The sequence below is a fragment of the Tauraco erythrolophus genome, chromosome 5, assembly GCF_009769465.1.
Source record: "Tauraco erythrolophus isolate bTauEry1 chromosome 5, bTauEry1.pri, whole genome shotgun sequence".
Classification (NCBI taxonomy): Eukaryota; Metazoa; Chordata; class Aves; order Musophagiformes; family Musophagidae; genus Tauraco; species Tauraco erythrolophus.
Window position 1 is genome coordinate 17,792,775 of NC_141469.1, and position 24,976 is coordinate 17,817,750.

General features: G+C 40.4%; 1 protein-coding gene across 5 annotated transcripts in view; it reads right to left on the reverse strand.

Moving 5' to 3' along the window:
- LRBA (LPS responsive beige-like anchor protein) overlaps positions 1–24,976 on the reverse strand; it is a 422,962-nt gene that overhangs the window by 242,378 nt on the left and 155,608 nt on the right. The gene's annotated exons all lie outside the window — the stretch shown is intronic.

Here is a 24,976-nt window from a genome sequence, read left to right on the forward strand (position 1 = left end):
GTCCAGAGAGCCAAGCAGAGGATCTTGGTTTGTCAGGAACTCTTTAACGCATGGCATACACACTCAAGCCTTAGCAAGCACCAACACATTAGTGGCCCGATTGCATAATAAAACATATAGGCACAACCACTTTTGGTTTATAACAAAGTAAGGGAATAGCTTTACAAAACAAAGAGGCAAGTTCCAGAATAATGAACACCAGCCAGCTGGCCACTCCACTCCTGTGACTCTCCAGTACATTCAGGTAGCCAATTGCTTGCTGTTGGTTGTATGAACATATAACTAATAAAAACTAAGGAGAAAATGGACATATCTTCAGATAGAAGACAAAACACATATGAAGACGGAATCGTTCTTTATAGATGGCTCCATGAAATTGAGCACATTTGCAGGCCACGGGAAAGTTAATGGTTTTCCTAGCTGTACTACACCTGTTGTACAAACATCTTCTGTTTGCTGAGGTACTCAACACCAAATGGGAGCAAATAAGAACTGAAAGTCACACCTACAAACAGAACTCGTAACTATGAACAATTCTTTGTTACAACATTTTCTTACCATCTTGGGTTTTGTTTATCTTCTGAAAATTTTTTTCTGTTAATACAGAACTCAAAAAACGGGCACCAAATTTAGATCACCCCCTCATCAAACCACTGTACATGAAACTCACAACAAATTCAAATATTGGTAGAAACAATAAAGGTTTTTCCCCACTTCAGCACTCCCTGTTTCTAATCTCAGTTTTCATCTGGCAATTCCACAGATCACATATGCCAGACAAAGCATTTCAGCCTTTGTCAATGATTGGATTATTCTATGATCTAGTTAGTAGAATGGACACAAATGTCTGCCTAACAACAAAAAAAATTGCTTTTTCTCTGTGAAGCACAGCTGATGCAAACACTAGTACAATTATTTCTTAGAGCTTAGATAACAGCACAATATCATAATGCTTTTTATGTTTAAAACAGTAGCTATGCTTTTTCTATATAAATCTATACGTGCAAGTATTAGAAAGTTGTTGCAACTAAAAATGTAGCCAGGCTATGAAGGTTTATATATGTGTATATACAAATACATATATGTCATATAAAGTGAGACAAAGATAGGAAAGAATGTGAAAAAAAACCAAGTAAAATAAAATTTGGGGTTGTGTAGATTTTCATAGACATTAGATAACAAAAATGTACAAACAGATGAAGAAATTTTAAAGAACTATTTTAACAATATATTTACAAATTTCCTAGCATTTTTTCCCACACCTTAGAGCAATGCTCACCTGATGAACAGACATCCACAAGGAGTGAAGAATGAGCAGCTGACTTTCCGAGTCAACGAGACATCAAAAATTGGCTTTTGTACTCCTACCTGAAGCACTCTGCCACTCCTCTTCACAAAAATATGATGGCTAAATCATAACCAACACTACACAAGATTTTTCTAGTTCTTTTTAAATACCGCTGTCTTTTCCAATACATTAATCTATTTTGCACCCCATGATGATTCTGAGTTCTTTTCAGCACTTTGTAAATGTTTGATAAGCTGTTATTTTTAAGTTGCCTGAAAGGGCAGAATTCTAAAAACGTGTGTATAAGGTAAGCTAAGTAGTAAAATGTTTTAAAGTGCTCTTTAATGGATCCTCCTTTACAATTTGAACAGCAACTTTTCATATCTGACATAAAATCCATAGATATAAATCACATTAGAGGGTTATTCTTTCCCCATTATCAATCTCTGTCTCTTTATGGAACATTAAAGTCACATTTGACCTTAAAACATGATAAAATGGAAATCAAACTAGAATGTTTTGTAAAAGATATAATGAACTTGTACCTCTTAAAAAAAAAGTCTCTTTATGATGTAATTTTGAACGCATCCTTCATTAAATACCAACAAAGATTTTCAAAGTGTAGCTGTGACTTTCAAACGAAGGAAAAAATGATATTTTGTTGTCCTGACAACTTCCACAAAAACAGAATCAGCCTGTTACAAAATGGAAATGTATAGGACTCCACTTTTCAGCAAATTCAGCATTTAATATGAGTAGAAATTCGCAATTACCCAACAAAACTGAGACACTCCCACATGCAGCAATCCCATGAAATTATAACATCACTCCAGGAGGGACTCAAACATAGTACACTCTTTACAACATATATTTTACAAACAAGAAGGGAAAGAACCCATGGTTCTGTCAAATATCCAGCACGCACGCGTAGTGCTACTAATATTAAGGAAGTTTTGCAAGTATAATCTTCTCTTTGATCATACAGGTGACTCATCAATTGTTCAGTGGTTTCTACTCACAATACATGCCAAATATTCAGCAAAAGGGAAGCTATTTCTCCCCCTCTCTCTCTCAAACAATTTTTAATGCAGGAGTGAAAGAAGACTGGCTCCACCAAAACAAATGGAAAGAGACCCATCTAAAAGTAGCCAGTCACCACTAGACTGTTCTGGAAGCACTAAAAAGTCTCTCTTTCTCAACTATATTTTTTTCATTTTCCAGATGCCTTCAGGTTCACCCAATCTACTACTTCTGGAGATGTAATACCAGGATATAGAGTGGTACATGTTAATACTTCACACTAAACCCTGATCATTCAATTTCTGTAAAATAAAAATCCAGTTTGATTTCTGTTTGTGCACAAACTCGAAAATATATTATTATAGGGTTTTTTGTTTTATTTGATCTCTTGCACTTGCAACATGCACCATCATACTTAAGTATGGCTTTACAATTAGATATGCAGTTGCATGCAAATGAATTTGTCAAATCTTCCTTCCACTGGTGCTTTGGCCTACATAATTTTTGCTATTTGTTGGGGCAAGTGTATAATGAAAGTATAATCACAGAAGTACTGAAATCACACTCACGACGAAATAAAAAGTGTTGAAAGGAGAAAAATGTATTTTCCTATATATACTCCACAGGTTATCTACAAAAAGTCTTAAATTCAGTGGCTGTTAAAAGTTTCACAAAAGAGAAGGGTATTAAGCCCAATCCTTTGACAGAGCACGGAAAGACTCTTGTTCTCTACCCCTCCATGCAGGATGGAACAGAAACCTTCTCTTTGCCATTATTGCAGAGCGGAACAGGGGGTTTTCCTCTCTCCTGTTCCCTGCTCAGACAAGACTGCAGGCTATTTGAACACACAGATTATCTCAAGATTTATTTTAAAGGAACAGTAATTCTAAAGGGGCGCAAGGTCATCCAAAAGGCAAATTACAGATTTGAAAATACAATACCTTCTATATGCAGGAAAGACCCCAGAAATACTACAGCAAAATACTGACAAGGTGAATTCGTCTATTCTGCCTGTCTCTGTTGCAGTGAAGAGAAGGATTAATCTAGTGTTTTCAGAACTATTTTATCTTTGATCTTTATAAAAATAAACATATTTTCTCTTCATGGAACCATTTACATGTGCACCTTTGCGGTCCCAAAATTACAATGTAATGCTTTCTACAAACTATGAACAAGTTTAACAGTGTAGGGTTCTTAAAAGCAGTATTGCACCCTTTTAGTTTTATTCTTCAACTCAGAGATCACTGAACACTTTCACATATGCCAGCTTCTTTGTCTAATTTGACTAAAAGTTACTTGTTTTGTGACCAGCGTGTCTCAGAGGGAGTCATTTAAAAGCAAAAGTCATCCATAAGATAACACATAGTCTTGCTGCTAATGCAAATTCCCTACAAATAAGGATATTTTAGTAAATGAAGGAGCTCCTCAATCCTCTGCTTTCACAGATCTTTGCACTTGACCTCTGACCTGAGGTTTAAAGTCTGGACTAAAAATGCTACCCAGGGAAATCTTACAAAGACTCCTGAATAAGACTTAGAAAAATGAAAGCTTAAAACCTCAACAGCGAACAAAAGTCAACCAATGACAACGTCTGACAGCCACCGTCAATTCTGAAGTGATGCTTCTGTCATCCAACGACTCAAAGTATTGATTTCTCTCAGCATGAAAAAAGCTTAAGCCAATGAAATAGATATAGCATCATCCCCCCGATAATAGCCATCAAGGTTAACACCAGCAGAACACTTATCAAAGTATCTCTTCTATTTCTTCTTGTTTTAATGGACTGAACACAATGCAATAGCTTCTCGTCTCTGCAACCTATCGTTTTCCAAACCTCATTTATCCACTTTTTCAGCCTTTTATCTGATTTGAAGATTTAAAAGAATCTGCATCTAAATCAACTGTTTGTAATACACATGTGGAGGGAGAAGGAAAAAATTTAAAAAAAAAGAAAAAAAGTGGGTTTGTATCCAGACATTCCTGGGGGAAAAAACCATGCATTTACAACAAAAAGAGAGGGGGGAAAAAAACACGGTTGACTTAGATCACACCAAACACAGACTGGTAAAACTATGGTCTTGACCAGGAAAAAAAACCTACCACAGTCAATTTGGGTCAGTGATTAGAGAGAAATGCAAGGATCTCAAGAGACATCTGGTTTTAATCTGTGCTGAGTCGACAGCTTTATTTTTTACCTTTAAGTCTCCCAGTATGAAGCTTTAGTAAACCCAACTAAACACTAGGCAACAGCACTTCTACTGAGATGGCATCTTTCAAACGAACCCAATTTAGTAGAGTAGGTAAATGAGACAAACTAACAAGAGTTCAACTGGATATAAAAACAACCGACATAATAAATAAATAGTAAAGAGCAGAGACAAATAACATCAGATTTATTCTGAAGTATCCATGAGTATCATTGACTTTTTTTTTTTACCTTTTTCTTTTATGCTTATCTAATTGATGTTATTTGTGTTACAGTAGCACCCTTGGATCACAATCAAAGACAAAGCTTTACCCAAAAGAGTGAGAGTTCTTACTCCTTGCCAGAAACTGGGCTTTGCTATATATGCCCTACATTATTCCAATGTTCTAACTCTCTAAGCATCACTGCTAGTCATTGGCATAAACAGTATGCAGAGACAAATGTTCTTTTTGAACCCAAGAAGCGAGTTCTTACTGCACACATGCCCAAATGCTTTACATTCAAAGCATGCACTGAGACAAACACTTTCCCTCCTCACTTTTGCAAATCCATTTATGCCTGCAGTCCCTTCACACTGTTCTTGTTTTCAAACAGGCTAAGATCCTAAAAATAGTACGCTTGGGCATTACATTTGAGATACTTTTGGTCTACATCTTCCAAGTACAAGGCATTTTTCAAGCTAGATATAATCAAAGTACAATTCCCCTACGCTCTAGAAACAGTAAAGCTCAGCACTTCTGTATAGGTGGCTCTGTGCTCCCAGATTAGGGATTAAACAAAGAAGGAGCCAGTGATGATCCTTCAAGCCATTTCCCAGCCACACTACATCAACCTTGAGACATTCAACTGCTTGAACACTACCACAGTGATTAGTACTGTAGTCACTGAAGAACTTCTAATTCAATGCAACAAATCAATCAGATCCATGAACAAATTCTGGAACCGGTAAGCTCACTTCATAAGGATCATCCACCCTGTCCAGCAAATAGGACATATACTTACAGAACCTATGGATTCACTACATATGCTTACTGAGGGCCAAATTCAGGTTGCACTGCTTTGATTTTTCATAACTGTTGGATACTCGGTTTTGCAATCTTTTCATATTGTCATTTCTATGCAACTTCAGTTTTAAAAAGGGGAAAAAACACACAAAAACATTTATATAAGTCTCAAAGTGGGCCAAATACAAAGACTGGTATCACTTCATAGAATCATAGAATGGTTTGGGTTGGAAGGGACCTCAAAGATCATCTAGTTCCAACCCCCCTGCCATGGGCAGGGAAACCCTCCACTACACCAGGTTGCCCAAAGCCTCATCCAGGCTGGCCTTGAACACTGCCAGGGATGGGGCAGCCACAACTTCTCTGGGCAACCTGTTCCAGTGCCTCACCACCCTCTGAGTGAAAAATTTCTTCCTTATATCTAATCGAAATCTGCCCTCTTGTCAGTTTAAATCCATTGCCCCTTGTCCTATCACTACACGCCCTTGTAAAAAGGCCCTCTCCAGCTTTCCTATAGGCCCCGTTTAAGTACTGGAAGGCTGCTATAAGATCACCCCGGAGCCTTCTCTTCTCCAGGCTGAACAGTCCCAACTCTCTCAGCCTGTCTTCATAGCAGAGGTGCTCCAGCCCTCGGATCATCTTCCACCTAAACAAAGCAGTATTTGATTGCTACCCTGTCTGGAACCAGTAATTAAAGATGTGAGAGCAACTTGTTACTGCTGGAAGAGAAATACAGTACTTAATTACACTCTCCAAAGATGCAGTGGAGACTGGCCTAGAGAACTGTCCTAATTCTACTTTCAGTGCTCCCCAGATTTTCTTTCTGTTCTTTTACGTGCAGGCTCTTTCTCATGTTACCCACCCAAACTTTGCCTTTTGTTCTTGCTGTCAGCACCTTGCTCTAGCAACAGCATCAAGACCCTTCCTCCCCCTCTGTACAACATGGATGCTAATTGGAAGCAGGGGAAATAGTTATCATCCACTGCAACGGTTGTGCTGTCAGCTCAGGAAACATTTGCCAACTAAGTCTGGCTGTGGCTTTCAACCTGTTCTTCATGATCTTGTGAAAACGACCAGGGGCCAGATGGCACATTTCCAATAAACCCTACAGACTAAAGCTCTGAAATGTCCTCATTCACTAACTATGACCACCACCTCTCCAACTGCCTTGTTCCACTGAGGCACAGTAAGGACCTCTGTTACCTTAAGAGAGATGGAAAGTAGTCCAGCAGTTTTGGCCCCAGCAGCCAAATAATTACTTCCCTAGGACTCAGATTTCCAGACATCCTACTGCCAGCACAGTTCTTTTACAACTTCCAGCACCAAGACTTGGCACAGGAGTAATGCTTGAACAGACTGAGTCACGTGTAGTTTAAATGGCATGGATAAACATGAAATGAAGCCTATAAGAGCAGGTAGCACATACTATGGAGTCCTTTTGAACAATGCAACTTACTAATTAAGTCTGTAAGGTACTACATAAAGAGCAATTTTTCACAAGTTTTGTGTCAGATGATTGCCAATTCATTTGTCGTAATAGGGGCAAAAGGTACATTTCTGATAGTGGGGAAACAATAATACCTCAAAAAATGGAAGTTCTCGATGCAATAAAAAGTAGTAATGTTTTTAATGTTTTAATTTGGAAACATTTTGCCAACCTCCTTTTCCAAAACAAGAAAAAAAAATACTAATCTTAAAGTAATTCAACCTCTGAGAGTACAAAGAATAGAAAAACGTAGCCAGAATGATTCAGATGATAACCAGATAAACCAAAAGATAATTTGGAACCTTAGCACAAAATATCTTTTATCACTTCAATCCATAAATGTGGCTTCAGTCTCTGGCTATAACAAAGGGAAAGGCATTTGCAGTAGTTAAAATTCTTTAATTTCAATAGTTATGAAAGGCATAGCTACAAATACTTCAGTATGTTAGCATTTAACACGACTTACGTTAATTGACTCAACATCTACCTTATAGGAACATACATTCCTATATAGGACTCATTTTTATTATTACATAGGAACTCACATTTATATTGTATGTAGAATACAATGCAAAAATAATCAGCATACCTCTTTTGATTTTGTTATTTATTGTTTGATATTCCTGCTACATCACACTCAATAAATTTCCTTATAAATTTACAAAACACATGCAAAGCAAACTCATTTCCAGCCAAAATCTCTACATAAACAGTTTCCAGTATTATGTAAAGTTCCAGATTTCCAAAAGACAGAAAGATTAGCCCCTTGAGATAACCGTGCAGCCTGGGGTCTGTGTTTCTATTTTCTACATAGTTCCTCTCAATCACTTTTCAGCTTTCCCTGTTTAATGTCTTAGTTTGTCAACACAACGCTGATTTTAATGCAGGAGCTTCATGAGTTGGTATGTTTTGATACATTCTCAACAAAGAACAGAGAAAATCACATTCATTTGAGATAACAAGATGTTTAGGCATGATAGTTTCCCATCTTGCCATGACTGGTTGCATGCCAACAAGAAGCACATCTCTAATAAGCTTCAGTACTTTGGATACCAAGTTGGTTTCAGACCTGACTGGTCTCCTTAAGATGTCACATATGACACTTACTAATAAATAAATAAATAAATATGTATTTGTAGTTTGCCTTTGCATAACTTAGTTCTGTACTCTGATAACAGAAAGGTATGTTTTGAAAGCATTCTACTCTGTATAGTAGCCTAACACTCACTAGACATTAAGGACAAAGGGAAAAATACCATCAGCACACAAAAAAATATAAAAAAATCAATGTATAATAGGGATACATAACGGTAATTAAGGCAGATGTAGGAACAAATCACCTATCATTCTGCAGCAGCAACAGAAGGAGCTTTCAAAGTGTTCTGTGCCATATTTGGCAAACCTTTTGTGAAGCCTCAGCTATGAAACATTCAGACATGAACACGAACTCACGACCCAAAACGTAATCCATCTGTCCTTCACCACCTTCTATCATGCTTGCTCCAAGAGCTAATTTAGTGGACTTGATCTCTGACAGTTCAGGACCTTTTCAGCCTCTCACAAGGGAGAGCAATCACCTTGACTGGCACATATCCTTGAGCAACACTGCTAGATGGGACAAACATGTTTGCTGGCAGAGCATCTCCTTCCCACACACAGAAAAAACTCTTTGGTTTCTGCCATTAAGTCCTTGCACCTTCGTCTGTATCTGGAGAAACATTTTCATTCAATATTAAGGACAAGTATTAAGGGCTTCTTTTTTTGTCAGAGGAATTTCAAAAGACTATCAAAGAATCCATGACAAAAGAAGGATTATATAGCCTTTTATTCAAAAGTCTATTCAAAAATAATACTCTCAGTGCTGCTGATTCACAAGTTTCTAACTCACACTCCAAAATTGCTCTTACCTTATGTCAAACTAAGATTCTCGAGAGGCTTACTCTTTAGAGGACCAAGTATTTCAAAAGCAGGATATTTTAATTAAGGTGATGATGAATAGTAAAGATTTAAAAAAAAAAAAATCCAGAAGCAAATGGGAAGGATTCTTAAAATATGATCTTTTATAGCAGTTATTCTTTAAAATCATTCCTAGCCACTTACATTGGAAACATGTTAAGCAGTCACAATCTCAGCTTTAGTTTAACCTCTGCCTTAACTTAAAGCCTCCTGTCAGAACTCCTATAGCAGCAAACTATGAAAAGCAAATTATTTTAACTTTTTTCCCCCCCCTCTCCTTTTTCCAGTAGTGTACGTCTTGAATTTCATTCTAACTAACATATGAGGCTTTTTCCTTTGTGATTGGTTCTCGTGCATTTATGTAACACAATTTTGGAATTTCAGAACAGCATGAGATAGGTATGCATAGGTTTGGGTTTCAATTAACATTTTTTATTCAGAAAAAGTTCTACCACTCTGGAGAGGTTGACATTTGGCTCTAAAAATTGTTGGGGGAGGATAATTTAGATTTTTATTATCCATAAAAAGACAGCTTTTGAACTATTCTAACTATTCAAAGTGTGAGAAGACAACAGTTCTGCTTTAATTTATGGCAGTCCAAGTTCAAAACACTCATCATACAACTCTAGATCCTTATACCGAGTGATATGGAATAAAGACCAAAAAAAATCCATAAAAATTGCTTTAAAATTTATATTTTTCTTGCTCACTCAGTTTAAATGAAGAAACTGCAATGATGCAAGAGTCAGTATTGCAACTACCACAGATGCCACCTTCAGAGAAATGAAGCACTTATGTAGCATCAAGTAGTTCCTACTGGCATCATCCTTTATGTTGTTAATGTTAAAAAAAAAAAAAAAAAGCAGAGAGAGAATACTCCATAAACATTAATTTAAATTTACATAAGAAGAACGTATGAGATATGTTTCATGAATTTTCTGTTTATTTCTCATTTAAATATTAAACACCAGAACTCGTGAAACATCTTATTCTAAGGCTCTGATGTTCCTGACGAGTTTTATTTTTGGCTTTGTTTCAGTTTAGCATGCAAGGTTTTTCTGCCTGGTTGTTTTATTTAAATGGTATGAGGGTGCTTTCATACTACCCCTGGATAATAGTTATCAGCATTTGTTAAAACAGCTAAACTCACAGACATTGGTGTAACGACACAAAACAGACTACACAGTACAATTGCACAAATCCTGCTTAACTAGATCTCACTAATCTACTTTAATTCCGTGCAAAATAATAAACTCAATACTTGGAGCTTGTTATGTTTAAAGCACAATAGCCATGCAAGATAAAAAAGCAACACAAATTCTGTGGCTTTTCAAAACAAGAATCTGAGATTTGATGTGAATTACAGTTCACTCATTAACATTATAGGTATTGAAATAAAGTACAGCGACTAATCAAAATCACCGGATTCTGCCAAGCATGCACAAAAAGAAAGAAAATACTGAGATGATATAAAACATTATATAAAACACATGTAAGTGACAGTTACTGGACATACCAAAGAACCATGTAACAACATTTCTCACACACTTTAACAGCTTCAGTTAAACTCTAGCCAATAATCTACCTCAGTCTACTTCTAATAATCCAAATTTCCGAGTAGCTTCAAACAACTGCCATTCAGAAATAACTTGAGAAACATTCCTCCCTATCTGCTGCCAACCATGTGAAATTGCCTTGCAAAACAGTGTTGGTCCAATGCCAAGACGGGTGATGCTGGCTTCAAGGCCATCAACAACTGCTTAGAAATGATACCTGGGGTTTCTAACAGGTGATATAGGAAGAACTCAGCAAAAATATTTCAGAAGTCAGGATCCCTGATTTTTTCCTTCTGTAAATGTTTAACACATTCAGGCCTAATGGTAGCAAAATTTAGAGATGCCTGTAGGTAGCATAAGGTTCTCCCAGGGCTGAGGGCCAGCACAGATATGCCAGTGCAGCTGAGGATGACCCTGTCATGCTGGTGGTAGTGGAGAGAGGCTGCCCCCACAGCCTGGCCACAAGCCATCCTAGCAATGCCCACCACTTTGCAGTGGGCTTTCTGATCCTTCCAAGGCCCCCAGCCATGGGGCAGGTGGGCTTCTCAGCCACAGGCTGGCCCTGGCCCCGGCCCCATGGCCCTGCCTACTGTTGAGGGTCTGTGCTGGCCCTGGTCACCCTCTCCCAGGGCTGCCCTTTCCTCTTATGGTGGTGGCAGGTTGGAGATGCTTGATGAGGTCATGCTCAGGAGACTGTGGTATTGCAGTGAGTGCCCAACTTACTCCCCTGTGGGGTATTGCCAGCTCTTGTGGCACCCTGACAATCTCTGGTCTCCCAAGTTACAACAAAATTTGTATCACAATTGCCACACATTCTCTATAATATAGTAACCCATCCAATAACTGTGCATTTTGCTTGCTTAGGCTGTCACCTCCCTTCAATATTTCCAAGGCAAGAATTGGCATCGGTCATGAAAGATGGAATCTCAGTTCAGAGTAGTTTGATAAGATTTAAATCTCAAGTTTCCACAACGACAGGCAGGGAGAAGGATAGAAGGTGCATGAACATCTCATAATGCATTATGCCATAATCCTGGCATTAGTACTTAAGACTGGCATTAGTACTTAAGACTCAGAATTTGTTCCAACAGATTTTTGACAAAAAAAAACCCAAAACACCAGTATCTTGGCACTAGGGCACAAAGAAATAAAAGTGTTACGACAACCAAAGCACTTGAACTGCTCCTTATTACGGTCACTATAATTGCCTTCCAAGCCCTATTTCCAAGAGATATCTAAATCTTTTCTTTTAAGATGGCCAGAAATCTTTGAAGATGCAGTTTCTAAAAAGTGAATTAATAATGGGGTTGTGGTTTAGGGCAGCCGGCAACAGAATATCTCACAGCTCCTCACTCACCCTCCCCCAACCCCCAGGGAACGGGAAGAGGAGCAAAGGGGAAAAGGGAAGGAGATTTGCGGGTTGAGATAAGAACAACTTAATAATAATAATAATATAAAATTAAAAGTAATAATGATATAAGAATAATATGAATATAGACATAATAATATATATAAACAAGTGATGCACAGTGTTATTGCTCACCACTCAGTCATCAACAGTGGTCCCATCCCAGCAAACAATTCCAAAACAGATAAGTCCCAACACCACAATTCTAGATGAGTGACAGGCCCAAAAAGAGAGTGAGAAAGAGACAGAACTCCGGGAGACCAAGAGTCTGACCAGACCCAACCCACAGGGAAGTCTGCTGCCTCCCTGGGGCCCGCGTCAGGGACGTCACTAGGAAACTCCCTGCTCTGGTACAGCCCTCTGATTATTATCCATTACTGGTCATGCAGGTCGGAACTGATGAGCTAACAGAGAGAAGTCCAAAGGACATCAAAAGGGACTTCAGGGCATTGGGGCGACTGGTCGAAGGGTCAGGAGCCCAGGTAGTGTTTTCTTCAGTCCCTTTAGTGGCAGGAAAGAACATAGAAAGGAACAGAAAATCAGATTTGATTAACAGATGGCTCAGAGGCTGGTGCTACCGATGGAAATTTGGTTTCTTTGATCATGGGGAGGCTTTCGCTGAACCAGGTCTGATGGCACCGGATGGGACATGCCTTTCTCAGAGGGGAACCAGGGTCTTAGCTCAAAAGCTAGCAGGGCTCATTGGCAGGGCTTTAAACTAGATTTGAAGGGGGAGGGGGGGAATATCAAGAATGGTAAAGATATGCTGGAAGTACCTGTAGAACAGAAGAAGGGAATTCCAGCCACTCCAGCCAAGAAGTCAGATTCATACCGCTGTCAGCATGGCACCAGTGCCAGCACCGAGAGTCCAGAAGCTGAGGAAGGATCGCAGGTATGTTCGAACGATCTTACACTGCCGTCCAAGAGAACCCCTGTCGCTCCAGCCAGCGAGTCGGCTTTGTCGGAGGCCCAGCTGAAGTGTATGTACACCAACGCACGCAGCATGGGAAATAAACAGGATGAGCTGGAGATGCGTGCACATGAGCAGGGCTACGACCTTATTGGCATCACGGAGACGTGGTGGGACGACTCCTATGACTGGAGTGTCAACATGGAGGGGTATAAGCTTTTTAGAAAGGACAGGAAGGGGAGACGAGGAGGGGGTGTCGCTCTCTACGTCAGCAACCGGCTGGAATGCGTGGAGCTTCGCCTGGGGTCGGAGGACGAGCTGACAGAGAGCTTATGGGTCAAGATTAGAGGACGGGGACGGATAGACGATGTTACAGTAGGGGTCTGTTACAGGCCACCTGGCCAGGAGGACAGAGCAGATGAGGAGCTTTATAGACAGATAGGAGCAGCCTCGCGGTCACAAGCCCTGGTCCTTATGGGGGACTTCAACCACCCTGACATCTGTTGGAGAGACAATACGGCAGGGCACAGGCAGTCCAGGAGGTTCCTGGAATGCGTGGATGACAACTTCCTCCTGCAGGTGATAGAGGAGCCGACGAGGAGGGGTGCCATGCTCGACCTTGTGCTCACCAACAGAGAGGGACTGGTGGGCGATGTGACACTTAAGGACAGCCTTGGCTGCAGTGACCATGACACGGTGGAGTTCAAGATCCACGGGGCAGCAAGGAAACTATACAGCAAGCTCTGTGCCCTAGACTTCAAGAAGGCGGACTTCGGCCTCTTCAAGGACCTGATGGGCAAAGTGCCGTGGGAGGCGGCCCTGGAGGGACGAGGGGCCCAGGAAAGTTGGTCCACATTCAAGGAGCACCTCCTCCAAGCTCAGCAGAGGTGCATCCCGATGAAGAACAAGTCGGGCAAAAAGACCAGGAAGCCCGCGTGGATGAGCAAGGAGCTCCTGGACCAACTGAAAATGAAGAGGTTAGCCTATAGAGGGTGGAAGCGGAGACAGATAGCCTGGGAGGAATATAGAGAAGTTGTACGAATGACCAGGGATCAGGTGAGGAAGGCTAAAGCCCTGAAGGAATTAAATTTGGCAAGGGATATAAAAAGCAATAAGAAAAGCTTCTATAGGTATGTAGGGGACAAAAGGAAGTCCAAGGAGAACGTAGGCCCCCTCCGGAAGGATACTGGTGCTCTGGTTACCCGGGACATAGAGAAGGCTGAGGTACTCAATGACTTTTTTGCCTCAGTTTTCACTGATAAAGCCTCTTGTCTTACCACCCAAGCTGTGGAAAGAACTAGCAGGGACTGTGAGGATGAACCACCGCCCACTGTACTTGAAGAGCAGGTTCGAGAACATCTGAGGAACTTGAAGGTGCACAAGTCCATGGGACCTGATGAGATCCATCCGCGGGTCCTGAAGGAACTGGCGGATGAAGTTGCCAAGACACTGGCCATTGTATTTGAGAAGTCGTGGCGGTCTGGCGAGGTCCCCGATGACTGGAAGAGAGGGAATATAACCCCCATATTTAAAAAGGGGAACAAGGAGGACCCGGGCAATTACAGGCCGGTCAGCCTCACCTCTGTGCCTGGCAAGGTCATGGAGCAGATTCTCCTGGGAACCATGCTAAGGCACATGGAGAGCAAGGAGGTGGTGGGTGACAGCCAACATGGCTTCACCAAAGGCAGATCGTGCCTGACCAACTTGGTGGCCTTTTATGATGGGGTGACAGCATCGGTGGACAAGGGTCGACCAACGGATATCATCTACCTGGACTTGTGCAAAGCTTTTGACACTGTCCCGCACGACATTCTTCTCTCTAAACTAGAGAGGCATGGGTTTGATGGATGGATCACTCGGTGGATAAGGAATTGACTCAATGGCTGCACTCAGAGAGTAGTGGTCAACGGCTCGATGTCCAAGTGGAGACCGGTCACGAGTGGTGTCCCTCAGGGGTCCGTGTTGGGCCCGGCTCTCTTCAACATCATTGTCGGTGACGTGGACAGTGGCATGGAGTGCACCCTCAGCAAGTTCGCTGATGACACCAAGCTGTGTGGTGCTGTCGACACGCTGGAAGGGAGGGATGCCATCCAGAGGGACCTCGACAGGCTGGAGAGGTGGGCCCGTGTCAACCTCATGAAGTTCAACCAGGCCAAATGCAAGGTCCTACATCTGGGTCGTGGCAATCCCAGGCACAAATACAGACTGGGTGGTGAATGGATCGAGAGCAGCCCTGAGGAGAAGGACTTGGGAGTACTGGTGGACAAGAAGCTCAATATGAGCCGGCAATGTGCTCTTGCGGCCCAGAAGGCCAACCGCGTCCTGGGCTGCATCAAGAGGAGCGTGGCCAGCAGGTCGAGAGAGGTGATTCTTCCCCTCTACTCTGCCCTCGTGAGACCTCACCTGGAGTACTGCGTCCAGTTCTGGAGCCCCCAACATAAGAAGGACATGGACCAGTTGGAGAGGGTCCAGAGGAGGGCCACGAAGATGATAAGAGGGCTGGAGCACCTTTCCTATGAGGACAGGCTGAAAGAGTTGGGGCTGTTCAGCCTGGAGAAGAGGAGGCTCCGGGGTGACCTTATAGCGGTCTTCCAGTACCTCAAGGGGGCCTACAGGAAAGATGGGGAGAGGCTGTTCAGGAGGGCCTGTTGTGATAGGACAAGGGGTAATGGTTTTAAAATAAAGGGAGGTAGATTCAGGTTGGATATTAGGAAAAAATTTTTTACCATGAGAGTTGTAGAACACTGGAACAGGTTGCCCAGAGAGGTGGTGGATGCTCATCCCTGGAGACGTTCAAGGCCAGGTTGGGTGAGGCCCTGAGCAACCTGATCTAGTTGGAGATATCCCTGTTCCTTGCAGGGGGGTTGGACTAGATGACCTTTGAAGGTCCCTTCCAGCCCTAACCATTCTATGATTCTATGATTCTAAGAGCCAGTCCTTCTTCCCGGTCAACTCTCATCTATATACTGGGCATGACGCTGCATGATATGGAATACTCTATCAGCCAATTTAGCCCTCAATCCCAAATCTAGGTTCAAATCACAAAGGGAGATGTGAACCCTTTGTCCCAGCCATGCTCCCCCCAGCCTGCTGTGCTCCTGCACACTGGCAAAAACACGGGAAGCTGAAAGGTCCTTGAGGTCTCAGTGCCAGCTATAAACACCAGTGCGCTATCGACAGTCTTCTCATAACAAATCCCAGAGTAAAGCCAAAACACAGAGCTCTGCTAGCTGCCAAAAAGAAAAACTAACTCTGACCCAGCCGAAACCAGGACACAGGGACTAGAAACGTGAGCAGGAAAAAGGATGGGGGGAGGAGTGGCAAGGACAGTATTAGGAAACATATCTTCCTCGTGTGAAGCAGAACAGTGAGGACAACTTGGTTTTCCAAACGGTAAGGATTGACTCTGCCACCTCCAGTAGGACTTCAGGTTAACAGTGCAATCCAGAGGTCTCTAAGTCGCTTGGCACCTTCCCCAACACAGTGATCATTGGAAGAGCAACTTCACTGCCTGATAGACCTGCCTTTTCATGATCTAAGACCATCTCAAAGGGACTGGATCAGTTTTCTCCTGTTTAGGTCAAAGAGAAAAACCAGTAGGTGGACTTATTCTGTAAATATTTCTACAAAAGAATCAGATGAAGCAGGAAGAAAAATATCCAAAAAAATCTATAATAGCGATTCCCATGAAAAAGCTAATATAGGAAAGTTAAGACGAAAAGCTGTACTGCAAAACAGGGAGATAGAAGTGGTGGTGAAAGGACCTTTCAGTTCCTGTTATGGATTCTGATTAGTGCAGTCTTGTTTCCTTTCCTGGAAAGCTGTATAGGTCTACTCAGAAATAAAAGGCTGCCTTTATAAAAGATCAGGAATGTCACCCTTGGCTGAGTGCGGCTTTACAGTTTTCCACAATTTCCCTCCTTGGATCCCAGACAGACTTCAAGCCCCATCTACCACAAAATAAAGATCATTTCAAAATTCTTATTTAAATAACTACTGTCTCTTTTTAATGATCACTCTTGGAGGTGGGTTTTTATTCTGAATGCAAAATATAAAAAAAAGTACTCTCAATGAAAGGCTGAAGCTTCACTGGAATGAGAAGTATCAAGTCAGGATAAACTACTACACTAGATGTAATATATTGCACAACTTCCTCCTCAATAATATTCCAATAAACGAGAGAGAAAAATGCTCTACATGACTAAGAAATGCAGCTAACATTGAAAACCTTAACTGTAAATGCCTTCAGGCTTTACTGATGAACTCTTCTAAACATTTCAGTATCTTAATGCACGTTTTACTATGCTTTAATTCCCACATTGCCCCAAAGTTGATTTTCAGAAGCCACTTTCACAAACATCAAAAAATAAACCTGCATGAATCAAAATTTGTCATGCCTAAATGAGGAAACTGCATTAACTAAAAGATGAGGCCATGCATACTACAATTTGAGTGCAAACAAGATAATGACCAGTGTATCTGTAGCTTACATAATCAAAAAGCCATAGGTCAATACCAGTAATGACTCAAACTGTGGACTACATTTTCAATATAGACTTCTATAGGTCAGGTATGCTATGGCTTTAGGCATATCCAAACCTATTTTAGGGTTGCAAATAAATCTAACATGAAGATACTTGTCCCTTTCTTTTATAGAAATATCAGTGTGCAAGTGCTTGGAAAAATCCTCCAGATAAAAAGCGAACTTTGACCCTTATCAGCTTTGAAAAGTAGAGTTTTAAAGATAAAATCTTTTGGAGGATACACACATAACTACATTCAGCTACAGCCAGTAGCTTAATGGGTCAGTAAAAGAAAGCATCCTGCAGGTACACACCTGCAGAATGAGCTAGCTTCCTAGAATCACTTCTAAATTTTCCTCTCAATCATTAGTCGTTACAAAAAATTGAAATTTTTACAAGTAACACAAATAAGAATATCCTAATACCCGTATGCACCAGTCTACCCTGGTAACTTCAGAACTGCAGAGGTTGGTTCCACATGAAATCCAGCTGTAGCCAAATGGGATGGGCTTTAGCCCAACAGCCTGAACTCAGGTCAAGCATAAGCAGTATTTGTAACTCATGTGCTTTTGCCAGGACAAGTCAAACGAGAAAACAATTAAACATGGACAAACAGATCTACAATATAGGGAAATATTTTACAGTTTTGTGACCTCTTTCTTCCAAGTTCTATTACAAACAAGCTTTTCAGATAAAATCAATACTTCCAAAAATGAAATTGTATTTGAGAGAATATTCAAAACTACTGCCAAAAGGCTGTCAAATACATCTGGGCTACAAATGACAAAATGGTGGATCAAAAGTTAACACCCATTTAGCAATCAGATGCATATTTCATCCTTAATGAAGGCTTGAAAAGAGGAGTTCACTTTATTCTGGATGCAGGTATCAAAGCAGATCTCACAAAGCAACATAGGCGCATCATCTAAGGATCTTTTTCACATTAAGAATCCTATTAGAAGGAAAACACTAAAAGGTAATTGAATTTCCCTCAGTTATCTTCATCTCTGTCAGCTCCTGCTACAATAACTTACTCTCCAGAGCAGAGATAACTCAATTCTGTCCAGCAAGCATATGTTATGAATCTCCAAAGCAAACTTGTCTAAATCATTCTGGTCTTCTATCAAGGTTGGCTGTGGATATGAACTCTGACAGAAAGCAAACAAATTTATTTTTATCTTTTCAATAATTCACTTCCCTGTGCCTTGATGGAAGAATCTAAAGACATAAATGTTTCTACTAATTCTGGAATTATAAAGACTGGTTGAAAATATTTTATCTGGAAGTTAATGTTGTTATAAACTGTTTGATTCACCATTATATTTTAGCAGAGACACACAAAAAAAAAAGTGTTACAGCAGTATCAGGTTCCTGTAGGTATACAAAAACTAAAACTATCATCCCATGCTGAATGTGTCCCTTTTTTCAGAATGGTTTTCACATTCATGTTTCCACCTTCAATAGAAATGTTAACTGTAGGAATAATAATGACAGAAGTATACTCTACCTTTTTATTTCCTCAAAGCTCTTAAAACATCAGTAAGTAACAAATTCTCCACTCAATGCAAGCAAACTACTTTGATTTAAAAAGTCACATTTTAGGAAGGTATAATGACTTATCTAGATCAACATCACAAAAGAAAAGTAAAACAGAAAGCAGTCAAAGGAAGGATAAATGACAAAAATCAGAAAAGCCACTTCTCAAAGGAGAGAAGAGAAAATATTAGATAAGGTTCTGGTCAAGCTAACATTAACTGTACAATTTCTGCCAGTTTGCGATTGTTTCAGGCTCTTCAACATATATGTAAAAAAAAAAAGGTGGGAACAATAAGTGAATAATGAAGTGACAAAGTTTGTTGCTGATACTATAATGATTCAGAGTTGTATAACGACAAAGGAGCTGTGAGAAACTGGAAAGGGAGCTTGGAAGACCAAGTCATCATGGGAATAAAGCACCACAGAAACTTCAGTGCAGATCAAAGGAATGCAGGAAAGAATCTAAATTTAGATAGAAAATTATAGACTTTGAGTTCATCTTTACTTTGTGGCACTCCTTTTTGCCACAATGAGATGGTATTATCAATGACCTAGTTCTATGAAAGGCCCTTCAGAGGGATTTGAACAGACTGGATCGTTGGGCTGAGGCCAATGGCATGAGCTTTAATAAGGCCAAGTGCAGAGTCCTTCACTTGGGGTATAAAAACCCCAAGCACCACTATAGGCTCGGGGAAGAGTGGCTGGAGAGCTGCCTGGCGGAGAAGGACCTGGGGGTGTTGGTTGACTACCAGCTTGATATGAGCCAGCAGTGTGCCCAGGTGGCCAAGAAGGCCAATGGGATACTGGCGTGTATCAAGAATAGTGTAACCAGCAGGAACAGGGAAGAGATCCTGCCCCTGTACTCGGCACTGGTGAGGCCGCACCTGGAATATTGTGTCCAGTTTTGGGCCCCTCGCTTTAAGAGAGATACTGAGCTCCTGGAGCGAGTCCAAAGAAGAGCGACTAAACTGGTCAAGGGGCTGGAAAATAAAACTTATGGGGAGCGGCTGAGGGAGTTGGGGCTGTTTAGCCTGGAGAAGAGGAGGCTGAGGGGACACCTGATTACGGCCTACAAATACTTGAGAAAAGATGGTGGGGTGGTAGGGGAAGGGCTCTTTACATTAGTGTTGGGTGATAGAACAAGAGGAAATGGGTATAAGCTTAGTCAGGGGAGATTCAGGTTGGATGTTAGGATGTATTTCTTCTCTGAAAGGCTTGTCAGCCACTGGAATAGGCTGCCCAGGGAGGTGGTTGAGTCCTCATCCCTGGAAGTGTTTAAGAAAAGGGTGGATGAACTGCTTAGGGATATGGTTTAATGGGGGATTGGGGACGGTTGGACTGGATGATCTCTAAGGTCTTTTCTGATCTAGAAAAATCTATGAATTCTATGAAAATATCAGCTTGGCACAGGATAATCAACAAGCATGCAGGAATCAAGTAAAAAATTAGGAACCACTGAAAGGAGAACAATGCAGAAAACATTGTGTATTTATAAATTCCTGCTGTGTCCACATCTGGAAGGCTGGGTGTAGTTTTGGGTCTTCCATCAGAAAATATGATAGAACTGAGAAGCATTTTGGAAAGATTCAGAATTGGAATCACTGCCATAGAAGAATCAACTATGTAACAGTAAGATTTTTCAAGGTACGGGAAAAAAGACAACTTGGGAGAGACAGAAGAATTCTTTAAAATCATGTGGCATAAAGTACCCTTTCTAGGTGTGTTGGTATGAATGGGTTTCAGATTCTTGGAACAGTAGATGAAGAGAGTCACCAGGAAAAAGCAGGCCAAAGAGATGGAGAGTGCATGCTGAGAAGGTCGTCGTGTGAAAGTTTCCCAAGAGCTGGTAAACTCTAGGGACTGGCAGTCTTGTTGAACCTGCAAAACATGATCGACTCAGAATAACACAGGTCTGCTGAATCTGTACACCACCACTGGTGCACGCAAGTACCAGCAGCAGGTTGTATGACTCGGACAACTTCCAAGAGTGACAGCTACTCTACGCAAACAATCAACACAGGATTACATATATCTGCCCATAAAGCAAAGGACCTTCTGAAGGACTTTCTGAAGCTACTGGCATGCCAGTAAAACCCTTCGCTGCGCTTGTTGGAGGATACAGTTGAAGTCAGCCTCGCAACAGTAAGCTCCAACTATAAGTGTGTAAGCGATGGTGTTGTGTAAAGTTATCAGCTATTAACAGTAACAGCTTTGTTCTATTAATTACAGTAGTATAATGAACAGAAGGAGTTCTAAGAAATACTAGTTGTAATATGTGTCTCCCCTCTAACCTAACTCACTACCAGGGAAAAGGCATTTTACAACACAAGAATGAAACTAAGATGCTACTACAACTTGCAATTAACTCAGTGAAACTCTTAACAAAAGTCTACATGGATTCAAAGCAAATGGGGGAATAATCCCTGAAGGAGTACTAAACACACGATCACTATTTCTGGCAAGCAAGAGTCAGAAGTCCCTGAACTTCAAATTGCACAAGGGTGGGAATGTATTCTGGGAAAGTGTTATTATGTTTGCCCTTTTAACAAACCCTTCCTTAAGTGTCCATTGTTTGAGATAGGGTAATAGGCTTGACAATGGACTCATCAATGTGATTAGTCATGCTCATCCATGCCCAGCAGGAATCAATCTTCCAAGAACAGACACAGAGTAGAACTACTATGATGACCTAGAGTACGCAGACATTACACTACAAGAAAAAAAAACTAGAAGAATAAAACTCATTTAGCCTAGCAAAATGAAGTGAGGCGATGTGATAAATCATAGATTAAAAAAGTGAAAAATAATAAAAACTAAATAAAAACAAGACCAGTGAAGCCAAAAGGTAAGAATCACATAATAACAAGGAAACATATGTTGAATACAGGTAAAAATAAATTAGAAAAAGTTTACAACTGAGTAGAATATTTGAGTCCAACCTACCAGTTGGAATAGTGAGAAAACACACCTTTGGGTATTCAGATCTGAAGATCTTTTGTGACCTTGTCAGCACCAGTATCAGAATTATTTTAATATAATGTCTTTCTCATTTAGATCAAACCAATTTACAATAAAGCACATAGGAGAGATGTATACTGTCACCAGTGTTTTTTCTTCAAAGCTGAACAAATTCCTAACACTGATGTTAAAAAGGTACATAAGTACGCAAGTTATCTTTGGATAGGAATTTTAGAAGAAAACCTCCAATCCACACAATATTTGCTTTGTTAATGCCAGAAATTTACACTATGTGTACTGTATTACTTCAGTCAAGAGCATTTTAGAATCACTGCCTGGTATTACCTACCATAAAAGTTGGTACATGAATAATAAACAAGGTAAACACTACTGATTTATTTTTCATGAATCGGTGAGAACAACAGCATTTCTGACGGGAACATCTAATTTGAAGCAAGAAATTTCTTAGCTAGCTACTTTAGTTCTCATATTATGAGCATAAAAAGATGCAGCAAAACATGGAAAATGTTTCTATAGACAACTCAAAAAACTGTACAAAAAGATACAATATTAGGGGTTCAAAGGAAAAGTATGCCATCCATCAAAAGGCTTTTTAAAAGACAAAAAAAAAGGCGGAATAGTTAAACTGCAGAGAAAGAAGGCTGTAAGAAAATGGCATTCTTCAAGAAGTCTGTTCAAAGAAGGAAAACAAAAAAAGATGTCAACTATGGCACGATAGTTTTAAAACCGGAATGAAGCAGGCCAAAATTGTTTGAGAAACACTTGCATAAAGGTATAAAAGGCAGTAATAAATTATTTCTCAAACAAGTCAGGAGTAGTAAGCCCGTTAAGGTATCTTCTATTAGGCAGACCTAACAGAAGATCAAAGGACAAAAAGAGCTCTTAAAACACCAGACCACCACAGAGAAGTGCTAGCAGAGAAGTTTGAAAAGAAAACCAGCAAGTGACCAACTGCTAGGACCAGCCAGTATTCACTCAGGTGATCTAGAAGAACTCAGGGATGAAGGCAGCTGAGCTATTAGCTACAGTGTTCTTGTTCAAACTGCCTCAGTGCTAGAAGAACAATATATGCCAAATGGACTCTGGAGGACAGCATGGCAATAAGTCTGAAATGGATACAAGGCAAATTGGTAGCTGTGTTTAAAGCAAAAAGCAAACAATGGAATAAACACACTGGCAAGAGTCACCATTGCTTTTGTAACAGGAAGTCAAGCTTCATTAGATTTCTTTCAACAAGTCACTGGAGACACAGACAAGAAAGATCCAGTTCATAAAGTCCACTGCTTGAACACGAAAGAGAGAGTAAAAGAAAGGCAGGATGCCATAGGGCATATAGGATCATCGTTATGTTGATAAAAATATATTAGAACAAAGGAAACAGGCTTAAAACCAGAACAGCTCGTCTTCAAAGTGGAGGGAAATCACCAACTGAATCCCACTGGGTTACTAAATGTATTTAGAAATGACTGGAGAGTGGAAGAGGTGTGAAATTTTGCTGATAGCTCTAAGTCAAGGCAGTAAAAACAACAATCAAACATGACAAATGCTAACACAGTGCCCAGGGAATAAAACAATAGGTGAAATTCATATGGAGAACTGCAGATCTTTGTCCAAACTGTGATCCCTGCCACCTGGGTAGAGCCAAGGAACCATCCCTGTACAGTTGCACTATCCTTACGCTTGCCCCTAGGCATGTATTATTCAGCTCTGTTAGAAACAGAATACTGGGTTTGATGGACTTTTGGTCGCACACAGTACAGACGCTTTTGAGTCTCAGCAAACTAAATCTGTGAAACAGAAGAACAACATTATTAATGTAGATGAATTTTAAAAGCCATGGAATTTCTAAGTGGATTGTGTTAACATCCTAAGTGATTCTGGACTTTGAATGCTCTAAACAAAGTTCAAGTTATTCAAGTTTACTGCCAAATTCTTTCCTATTCCAGAAAACTGGCAGAACCCATGGCTCTCTAATACCCTAGCAATTAAGAGATGTTCATCTGAGTATTTGAGCAATTCCCATCAGTCAGTATTCACGAAGAATTATCCATGGCAAGTAGAACTTACCTATATAAATCCTGCACATATTAATATAAGACCACACATTCATATTTCTGTTCTTTTTTTCCTACGACATGACCACTTAGAAGTAACTCATTAAGTCATTGATGTGGAAGAGACACTCCACAGTATAGATTATTATATTTTACTTCTTACTGTGTATAATTTTTAATTTAAGAGTTATTCTTTCAAAGAAGTAACAAGTTTGAAATTTAGAATTTGTAATTAAAAATAAAGAAACCAATCCTAATAAAGAGCTGTTTAGACATTACCTTATTTATGTTGATGAATTTGTAATCATGCACTGATTATTCTTTTAGATTTTGTGTGGTACTTAGCTAGCTAGTGAGCTAAAAAATTAAAAAAAAAAAAAACACCAACAAACAAACCAAAAAAATCAAAGCACCCTGCCTGCCTTAAAATTATGGATTTCACACCAAAAAAAAAAAAAAGTTAAGAGGCACTGCCACAGCTAAAGGTAAGTTCAAGAAGGAACGTCAGTTCCCAGTCTAACAGAAGACAGACCACAGCAGAAGCATACAATGCTGCTCTGTCTTCTTCTAATTACCCCATTTTCTTCATGCCTATGCTGTTCCAATTCAGCCACTGAAGTAGCGGGGCAAAACTATAAAACATACATGGTTACAGGAATTGAGTTTTAGCTCCTTCTGGCTGAGGCTTTTTTAGGTTTCCAGGGTCTTCAAATGCTAAAATAATAAGAATTCCAGAGCACGTTCTGCTAAGAGTTCCAGAGCCATGGAAAGCAGATGAACTAAACTCATCGATAATCTCTAGTGCAAATAATCAGCTGTAACAATGCTTACAAGAGGGAGCGAACAAATTTTAACACAGGAAAGTTTGTCATTCACAGGAAGTGAAAAATAAGTACATGTGTTAAATATGTTCAGCTGTGGGGTCCCCAAAACAAGAAGCACATGGACCTGTTGGAGTGGGTTCAAAGGAGGGCCACGAAGATGATCCAAGGGCTGGAGCTCCTCTCCTATGAAGACAGGCTGAGAGAGTTGGGTCTGTTAAAGTCTGGA